At 32.2% G+C, this 9,699-nt stretch overlaps 1 pseudogene; it reads left to right on the top strand.

Annotated features, from left to right (window-relative positions):
- Positions 1-676: 676 nt before the first annotated feature.
- Positions 677-2,413, top strand: LOC120144770 (annotated as a pseudogene).
- The last annotated feature ends 7,286 nt before the right edge of the window (positions 2,414-9,699 follow it).

Below are 9,699 nucleotides of genomic sequence, written 5' to 3'. Positions count from 1 at the left end.
CTTTCGGTGTATGTGTCCTTCCTCTTTTAGAATTTTCTTTCTCCCTTCTGGAAATAATTTTGTCCAATTTTTCTTGCAGTGGAGTTAATTCACAACGTAGCAACTTTTGAAATTCTCGGAGAAAAGCTTCCTGGGAAAAATCGAATTCTCAGGACATGTTGTACCTTAATTAACTAGCTCTGATTAAGGACATCATTTTTCAATTAAATGGAACTTATAAGATTCGAGTTAGAATACTTCTGTTGCTCTCTTTATTGTTGCACTGCATAATTATTATTTCAGTTGGCTTATGGTTAGTCATTGTAACTTGAATTAAAAATTATAATAGTGTACTAGTTATTGGTACGTTGGATTGATTTACTAGTGGTCAACCTGATTGAATTGTCTGCAGATATTTATTCTTTTTTATTGAGATATTCCTTGCCATTTTCTCTGCATTTGAAACTATTTTGGTGTTACCACATCCATGGAAACTGCAAAGAATTTCTGAAGTTTTTTTATAAGGTACCTTTAAGGCAAGAATTGAGATCTATCTTTGCACCATCAGTGTCGATTCCTGCTAGAATGTAATGTTCATGATAAAGATGTAGTAAGAATATTTATGATTATCTAACTTCGTAGTTTCCACTGCCAGGTAATAGGGCCACTGATGCTATTGTAGGAGTTGTTGCTGGTGATGTCCTTCTGTTTTTGGGTCTTGCAATTACATTCGTTTGGTGGCGTAGAAGGAAACAACAGGTTCATTCCAGTAATTTACCTGGTTAGTGATTATTTTGAAAGATAATCTTAACTGAAACTATACCATTATAGGCATGCTTATTTAATTTTCTTTATAGCTGAGGACCCTGAATTTCAATTGAGTCAACTTAAAAGGTTTTCATTGCGTGAACTGCAAGTGGCAACCGATTATTTCAGTGACAAAAACGTGGTGGGTAGAGGCAGTTCTGGTACAGTTTATAAAGGTCACTTAGATGGTGGTTCCCTTGTGGCGATAAAAAGACTGAAACAAGGGCATACTCAAGTCGGAATGCGGCAGTTCCAAGCAGAGGTAGAACTGGTAAGTATGGCTGTGCATCGGAATCTACTACGCTTACGAGGCTTTTGTATGACCTCTACAGAACGTCTGCTTGTCTATCCCTTTATGGTTAATGGTAGCGTTACATCCTGTTTAAGTGGTATTGTCTGTTCTCTCCTTATCTATTTAGTCTTGCATTTCTTATTACAATGAATCATCTATTGATCTGACTTTTTACATGGCTCTAGAGCGTCCAGAGTCTCAAGCACCACTTGATTGGGGTGTAAGGAAACAGATTGCTGTGGGAGCTGCCAGGGGGGTTGCATATTTGCACAGTCATTGTGATCCTAAGATTATACACTGTGATTTAAAAGCTGCAGATATATTATTGGATGAAGAATTTGAAGCAGTTGTCGGAGATTTTGGGCTGGCAAAACAAATGGACTTCAAAGATACCCATGTCACAACTGCTGTTTGTGGCACAGTTGGTCATTTAGCCCCTGAATACCTGTCTACCGGAAGGGCATCGGAGAAAACTGATGTTTTCAGTTATGGTATTATGCTTCTTGAACTCGTTACAGGACAGAAGGCTGTTGATCTTGCTCGGCTTGCGAACGATGATGATGTCATGATGCTTGATTGGGTATGTACTATCTTCATATCATGCATAACTCAATAGTAGCACCATTCCAAAGTTTGACCTTATCATTCTTGTATAGTGTTTGGAATGTTCGATTCTTGCTTCACTTTGCTTGGATTAACGTTTTGTCCAATAATTTGAACTCCAGCTTGATAGAAATGCTGACATTTCAGGTAGAAGGGATTCTGAAAGACAATTTGGATTAACGTTTTGTCCAATAATTTGAACTCCAGCTTGATAGAAATGCTGACATTTCAGGTAGAAGGGATTCTGAAAGACAATAAGTTGGCTACATTGGCAGATTCTGATCTTGATGGTAATTACGTAGATGAAGAAGTAGAACAACTAATTAAATTGTCTCTTTTATGCACTCAAGGCTCCCCAATGGCACGTCCTAAAAATGGTTGAAGTGGTTAGAATGCTGGAGGGTGAAGGGTTGGCAGAAAAAATTGAAGATTGGAGGAAAAAGAAAATGTCCTGCGAAGAGTTGAAACATACCCACCATCCCATTGTGAATTGGATTATTTTAGACTCCACTTCTCGCATCCTTCCAGATGAATTGTCTGGCCCTAGATGACCCTTTCTGCAAATACTTTTTCTTGTCGTTGTAGTGTCGGATCGACAATCGTAAGATTTTAATAGCATCATTTCAACATAGGGGGAACCAGAGGTACCACTCGGTGACATGCCAGTAAGATAACAAATCTATGGATCAATGCCAACTACGTCTAAGCTCACCAAGATTCATATTTTATTGAGAGGCCTAGCTGTGGGATTGCTCTTTTCTTTCTCTTAGTTATGATGTTGTAATCATTATGTTAGTAATGGACATGGCAAGTGAAGTTTACATGTATTGTGTATTGTTTTGTGCTGATTTAAACTGTTTACTTTTTGTTCTAGGAAAGCAAAAATTCCCTTGATAAACACCTTTTAACCCTAAAATCCCTTCCCACAGCATTGAGAAAGCAAAAAATAGGGATTTTGCTTCATCTTCTTCCACTTTCTAAAACCATCATTAAAGAACACTCCAAGAACCTTAACTGAGAGGAAGTAAAAAAATCCATTGAAATCCTTGTTGCACGTTAACTTTAAAGATATATTCCAAGAGCTTTCGAGTCAATGTTCATTTTAGTATATAATTAGCTTGTGTTCTTTTAGCAAGGTAATGAGTTCCCAAACTTCAAGTTCCACAATTTTGATCCATGCATGTTCAAGTTTTGATTATAAATTTGACGATGGATTATGATTTTGATATGTTTGAATGTGTTTGAAGTGCAAGAAATGGTTGAAATCTCTAAAATTATTAAAAAAATTACCGAGTAAATTATTAGTTCGAGGCATAATACGAGGTGAGTGTAGTCGTAATTGTGTCTATTATTGTATTTTTATTGTTTTAATAACACGTGTGCAGATAAATTGCCTGCTTAATTGTAAAAATAGACTACAAAATGAACTTTTACTAACATGCTGTCGCAACCGGCCCTTCGGTGAAAAGTCGATTAGTCGTAATGATGAGGTTTTGAAATGATTTTAAATCGAAAAGTTTGGAGTAGTCACCAATCATTTTTAAGGTATAATTGAAACACCTAAAATCAAGTAATTTTAATAAAATATTTTATTTTATAAAAAATACTAAATTTTAATTTGTGAAACTAGAAATCGGGTTCGGGAGGATGTCGACTTACTAAGACCAATAACAACCACCCTCAGGCATGTAATGCGAAAGCTTAATTATGGATCCACATAAGTGAACATTGTCTTGATGTTTGAGAAATCATGATATGTGTTTTGAAAATGATGTTGATTTATTTCGGGAATTACCAGCAGTCACATCCTGGGCATAACACAGATGATACACTGTTAATTCCATGATAAATGAACATTGTCTTGTTCTTTTAAAATCAAAATGCAATCACATAACTATGAACCTAATTAAACTAGGTGAATTAATTAAGGCTTTCTCTAACCCTAGGGTGTCAAATTATGAAATTTAAGAACCTAATTTATTTTAACTAATTATTGAATCGAATAATCAACTTGGATTATTGGGCATGCTAATGTGAAAGCCAAATCGAATTATTCCCTAAATTAAAGAACTAAAGTAATATTGAATCTAAAGTTGACGCTCTAATATATAACCTAATTAATTATGTCAATTATGAAATCGAATAATCAATTTGGACCCTCGGACATATTAATGCGAAGGTCAAATTGAATTATTCCCTAATTTAAGAAAGATCAAGGACTAAATTCAAAAGTTCTAAAGTTTAGGGATTGTATCTAAAGAAGTATAAATTCAAGAACTAGACCTAAACATAAAATACTAATTAAGGACTAAATTTAAATAATCTAAACCTAAGAGTGCCACTATGCTAGGGCTAACATGTAATAGATGAACGGCAAACAGCCAGAAAACTCAACATTGTTTCAGGTGGTCAATCCGTTATAGTACAAGACAGGAGTCTCTATGACTTGTTTCTGGAGGCCTGTCGATGCCATTTTTATCTGCGATTGACTTCTGTTCATACAAAATTCAACATTTGATTTATTTTGCTTTCATAGAATTGAAAATTTATCTGGGAAGAACATTAAAATAGAAAAGGAAGCGTCGTCTGTGGGAGTCGAACCCACAACCACATGGTTAAAAGGCACGCGGGTGAATAGAGTTGCAGAAAAGTATTCTCCTATAATACTAGAAGTTATTCAGAAAGCTGAAAGATTTGAACTCCATTGAATGCCATTTCTATTTCTGTGATCTATTGTGCTTGAGTTTTATTAGCTTAGGGATATTAGAAGTAGAAACTGCAATATTGAGAGGGATAGCCACAAGATTAGTGAACGCATTGTGGAGAGATTGAATGTGTTGTTGATATAGTACCACCTAGGTCAGATGTTAGAAAATTTGTAGAGTTATTAATGCCTCCAGTCATCTGAATGAGTGCCATCGATAAAAAAAAGGATTCCATAAATACTCACATGATGCATTAGTCTCATAGTTCCATCACCACAATGATTTTATCTGAATGAGTCTACTAATATTTTAAGTTTGACATTTTTACATCAACGGTTCAGAAAAATCATCACAATAATTCATTTAATTTCGAAGATTAAATCTGAAATATATAAATCATGTCGAAGCTAAAAAGGGTCTTATGTGCGGCAATCTAATATACGGTTAAGGAAAAGACGCTATCGGTAGAATAAATAATATTTTAAGTAACACTCTATCTAAAATTTTAAAAAATAATAACATTTCCGGTAATATTTTTACTTAACAATATTAGAAACTGCCTGCCAAAAACTCATCTTGCTATTCCAAGATAAAAGTTTCCATAATAATTAAAAAAACGTACACGTTGGGAGAGATGATTAGTGATTGATGAAATATGGTTAGGTGGAGCGAAGAAAAAACAACGCCCTTAAATTAATGATGATTATTATTTATTTAAAATGGAAACAAGAAAGCAACCAAGCTGGTGTTTTTGAATATTCTTCAACTTGACTTGGAATCACCCAATCATTTTGATCATACACCTAATTATATTATGTCATGTAAGGCGCCACGCCAATTTTAATGACTGAATTACCCTCTTGCTAAATTTTTTTCTATACTTTCTAATTTTGTTTCGCCTCCAAACATCTTCCAAAAGCCCAAGGGATTATTATTTCGGCTTAATATTTCATCATCTTTGTAGCTTACTATAATTTTCATGAGTCCACTGTCTATTTTTTTATTATGTGCTACTTTTTCTTATTAATCTTCCAAAAGCCCAAGGGATTATTATTTCGGCTTAATATTTCATCATCTTTGTAGCTTACTATAATTTTCATGAGTCCACTGTCTATTTTTTTATTATGTGCTACTTTTTCTTATTAAAATATTTAATCAAATTAGAACGTGTTATTTATTATGATAATCAAAAAATAAAATAAAATAAAAACTCATCGTAAACAAGTAAAAAAAACAAAATAATATATAATTTTCAATATTTTTCTCAAAATATAAATTTTCCTTAATTTTGAAAACAAAATCTATAAAATTGTTTAAAATGTAAGAGATCACAAAATGAGGGAAACCATATTTTATAGTAATAAATTTTGGAATTTTTTATTTTCATTTTTATGAGTCTTTTTTAAAGAAATTTAAAATAAAAAAATAAAAACTCTTAAATTTAAATCAAACCATCAAAATAAAAACTTTATGGTATAGGAAAATTCTAGAACTCCCGACGAATAGTGATGAGCGCGACTAAAGATGAGCATCGATAAATTAATTTATAAAACGTTTAAATTATGAAGTATTCAACGTATAATTATAATTTAATTGAAAATATAATTGTAATTTATTTAAAATACAATATTAATTAAATTAATTTTTTAATCTTATTTTTTTATTATAATTAGATCAAATAGTAACCCCTAAATTAAAAAACTCTAATTTGTTTTAAATCTTTGAACTTTGAACTTCTCGTTGCCACCACAGTTATCGCCGTTGTCGATATCTTTTGTCGTCGTCGATTTAATATTGTGTTCATTCTTCCCGAAGTGGACGTCATTCACCGCCATTCGTGCAAACAACCCATGAAGGTAAGCTTGATTAATTTTATTTTGTTTTGAATTTAGACTAAACTGTCATCGACGAGTGGTGGTTCACCGGCTGCCGTCGTCGTCATCAGCAACGGTCATGGATTACGGCTCCTCTAATCTTCCTTCCCTAATCCCCTTATTCCAAAACTCTAACTATGACCTTAACCCTAATTTCCTAATTAATCTAATTATAAAACCCTAATTTCAAAATTGATTACCATAATTCTCAAATTAGAACCTCAATCATAAATATCAAACCTTAATTCCTACGTTTGAACCGTTTTTTTAAATCCATTACCGAATTCCCAATTTGAAATTTGAACAAGTCGTATCGGTACATTGGCTCATGTGTACCGGTACTCGTGCATCTTTGTATCGATACAAGTCGTGTATCGATATTATTCTACATTATTTTTGTCTAGGGTGTATGTGTACTGATACACTATGATAGTGTCTCAATACTATCTATTCGATTTGTACATTTACTGCATTTATAATGCCATTAACCATTTCAATAATGTTACTTTCGTTTATGTTTGTGAAAATACATATTTTTTTCGAGATGGATAATAAAGTTACCAAAATGCAAAAATAGTTGGACAAAGCTAGATACAAAAATGAATCAAATTGTTCAACTTATACTGAAGAATAACATATTTGATTATCCTATTAATGATGAGAAACATATAGAGGATGAGAAGGCAATTGAAAACTTCATTGACGAAAGCATATAGGATAAGATTGGTAATGAATTAAAAGATTACAATGAGAATGATATGAATATGCTAAAATGAAAAACTTCAGATTATTGCATTAAATTTTATCATGCCTATGAAAAGGTGAAAGGTTTTAGAATTCGAGTCGATCAAACAGTGAAAAGTTGAAACGATGGTCACATAATTGCAAAGAAAACGGAACAAAACGTGAACAAAGATCAGTCATCCGAGTTGGGTGTGGATTATTTATTAGATTCAAATTTGATGAGCGATATCAAATTTGGAAAGTTGTTAAATTTCATGCATAACATAACCATGAAAATTGCTTACACCAGGTATGTAATTAATCCAAAAGTAAATTGTTACATATTAACTTCTATATGATATATATGTATCTAATATTCTTTAATAACTTATTTTGTAGGTCATTCCAGAAAATTAGTGGGTTAGACCGAATTAAGATTAAAACATGCACAACTCTGAAATTAGTCCAAGTAAAATGATGCGAAATTTTGTGAATAAAGTTGGTTCAATTAAGAATGTTGTATTTATGCTGAAGGATTTGTACAATTATCTATATAGAATCAAATGAGAATAAATGCAAGATGGTAATGTTGAAACGGTGATGACATATTTATATGGAAAGCAAGAATCTTATTTTTTTATTTTTTGTGAGACACACGAGGATAAATTTGAAAACTTAGAGAAGTTATTTTGGGCCAGTGGTATATCACGCGCAGACTATAAAGAATTCAAGCATGTTCTTGCATTTGATACGACTAACTAGTGCAATGAATATAACAAGTCGTACATTTTTTTGGTTTGTGTTAATCATCATTGAAACACTGTTTCATTTGGACGTGCATTGGTTGTGAATGAGAAATAGGATACCTATGTGTAGATACTACAACAATTGATTGAAGTTGGAGATGGCCACAGACCTTTTACTGTTATTAGTGATAGGATAAGGTCATGGTAAATGTCATGGCTGAAGTACTACAGGGGCAAAACATAGATTGTGTTTATGGCATATTATGAGGAACGTGCAGTCTTATACTGATCATAGTTTTCTGGGTTTTTGAGATGCGTTAAAAAATGTATAACTGAATTAGATTTTGAAATGAGTTGGAAAGAATTAGTAGACAAACACAAAGTTTAAGGAAGAAGACGAGTTCAATAATTGTATAAAAATAAAGAGAAATGAGCATAAGCATAAGCATATTTGGAAGAATGTTTTTATGCATGTAACATTATATAGACTTGATTTGTATTGAATATGATATTTATTTATTGTATTTAAAAAAATATATATTTTGTTATGCAACAATAAGGACTACTCAACGGTGTAAGTCAATGAATAGAATATTGAAAACTTGGTTGGACAGAAAGGTAATGTTGTATCAATTTGTTGAGAGTTACCATAAACAACTCCAATCTCTAAGATGGGATGAAGGTCATCAATACTACAAAATAAATGATGAACAACAATATTGTGACGGTGTGTTGGCAAGTTTAAAATGTAATGCATCCCAAGTATATACAAGAAATGTTTTTGCTACACTGTACAAAGAAATGTCATACGAGAGCTATTATTTGGTTAAAAAATAGAAGCATGGAATGAGTGCATGTGTTATTGGTTAGAGCATGTTGAAAAGGAGAACTTGTATTTTATACTTAAAGATACCACACATGATACCATGTATTGTTGTTATATGAAGTTGAAGTCTGTTGGTTTTCCATGACGTCATATATTTTTCGTTTTGAAATATGAAAAGGCAAAAGAGATACCTCAAGGATGTATAATGAAAAAATAGACTATTTATGAGAAAAAAGATGTTGGATTACAAAAATTAGGATTCATATGTTGAAGATAATAATTCATCAGCAGTTCAAGTCAGGTATTCCATTTTAGCCTCTTATTGTATGACTATATGTCAACGTGCATAACAAACATTCAAAACTTTCAATGAGGTTAAATATCAATTTGTAAAATTGAGCCTCAAATTACAAACGGTGAAAGTGAGAGGTAAAAATGAGAATCGGTAAAAGTGGATAAACTTTTTGAATTGGAGATCTTATAGTTGTTGAAAAAGAATTAAGAAAACCCAATAGAACAAAGCGTCAAGCTTCATCGTCCAACCAAACATATGTTTCAAATGATGAAGATGCCAAGTTCGACTTGCATAAAACCTCTGAACCTTCTCTGAACAAGTTTTCTAATTAGGATATGAGGCATACTGATGCATTTGAATTAACTGGATACATGCCCGACACATATAAAAAAGATGACATATCCTAGGTAATTAAATACGAAATATAACAATGTTTACTCTTTGTTGTTATGTATTTGTTGTTATGTACGTTGATAATATTTTTTTGCAGGCTGCATATACTAATGAATTGAAAAATATAGAAAATGATACAACTATTTTGGATTGCAACCAAATAAGAATTTGTAAAGTGTTGTCTCGTCCAAATAGTTGAGGATGACAGATGACGGTTTCGGTTATCCTTTTCCATGTCCATTGTGAGAATTAGTTTAGTTATGTTATTCTATTCTAGATATACATGCAGTTATGTTATTTTATTCTAGATATACATGCAAAACATACTACTCATATGCACTCTTAAGTTTTGATCTTTCAGATTGTGTGAAGTTAGTTTTTTACTTAACTTTTATCTTATTTACAATTACGATGTTTATGGTGTTTTGTGATTTTCTTTTCATTGCTTTAACGCAC

This window comes from Hibiscus syriacus, unplaced genomic scaffold (genome assembly GCF_006381635.1).
Source record: "Hibiscus syriacus cultivar Baekdansim isolate YM2019G1 unplaced genomic scaffold, ASM638163v2 tig00110890_pilon, whole genome shotgun sequence".
Classification (NCBI taxonomy): domain Eukaryota; kingdom Viridiplantae; phylum Streptophyta; class Magnoliopsida; order Malvales; family Malvaceae; genus Hibiscus; species Hibiscus syriacus.
Note: the sequence above shows the minus strand (reverse complement) of the source record. Positions and strands in the feature narration are given on the sequence as shown.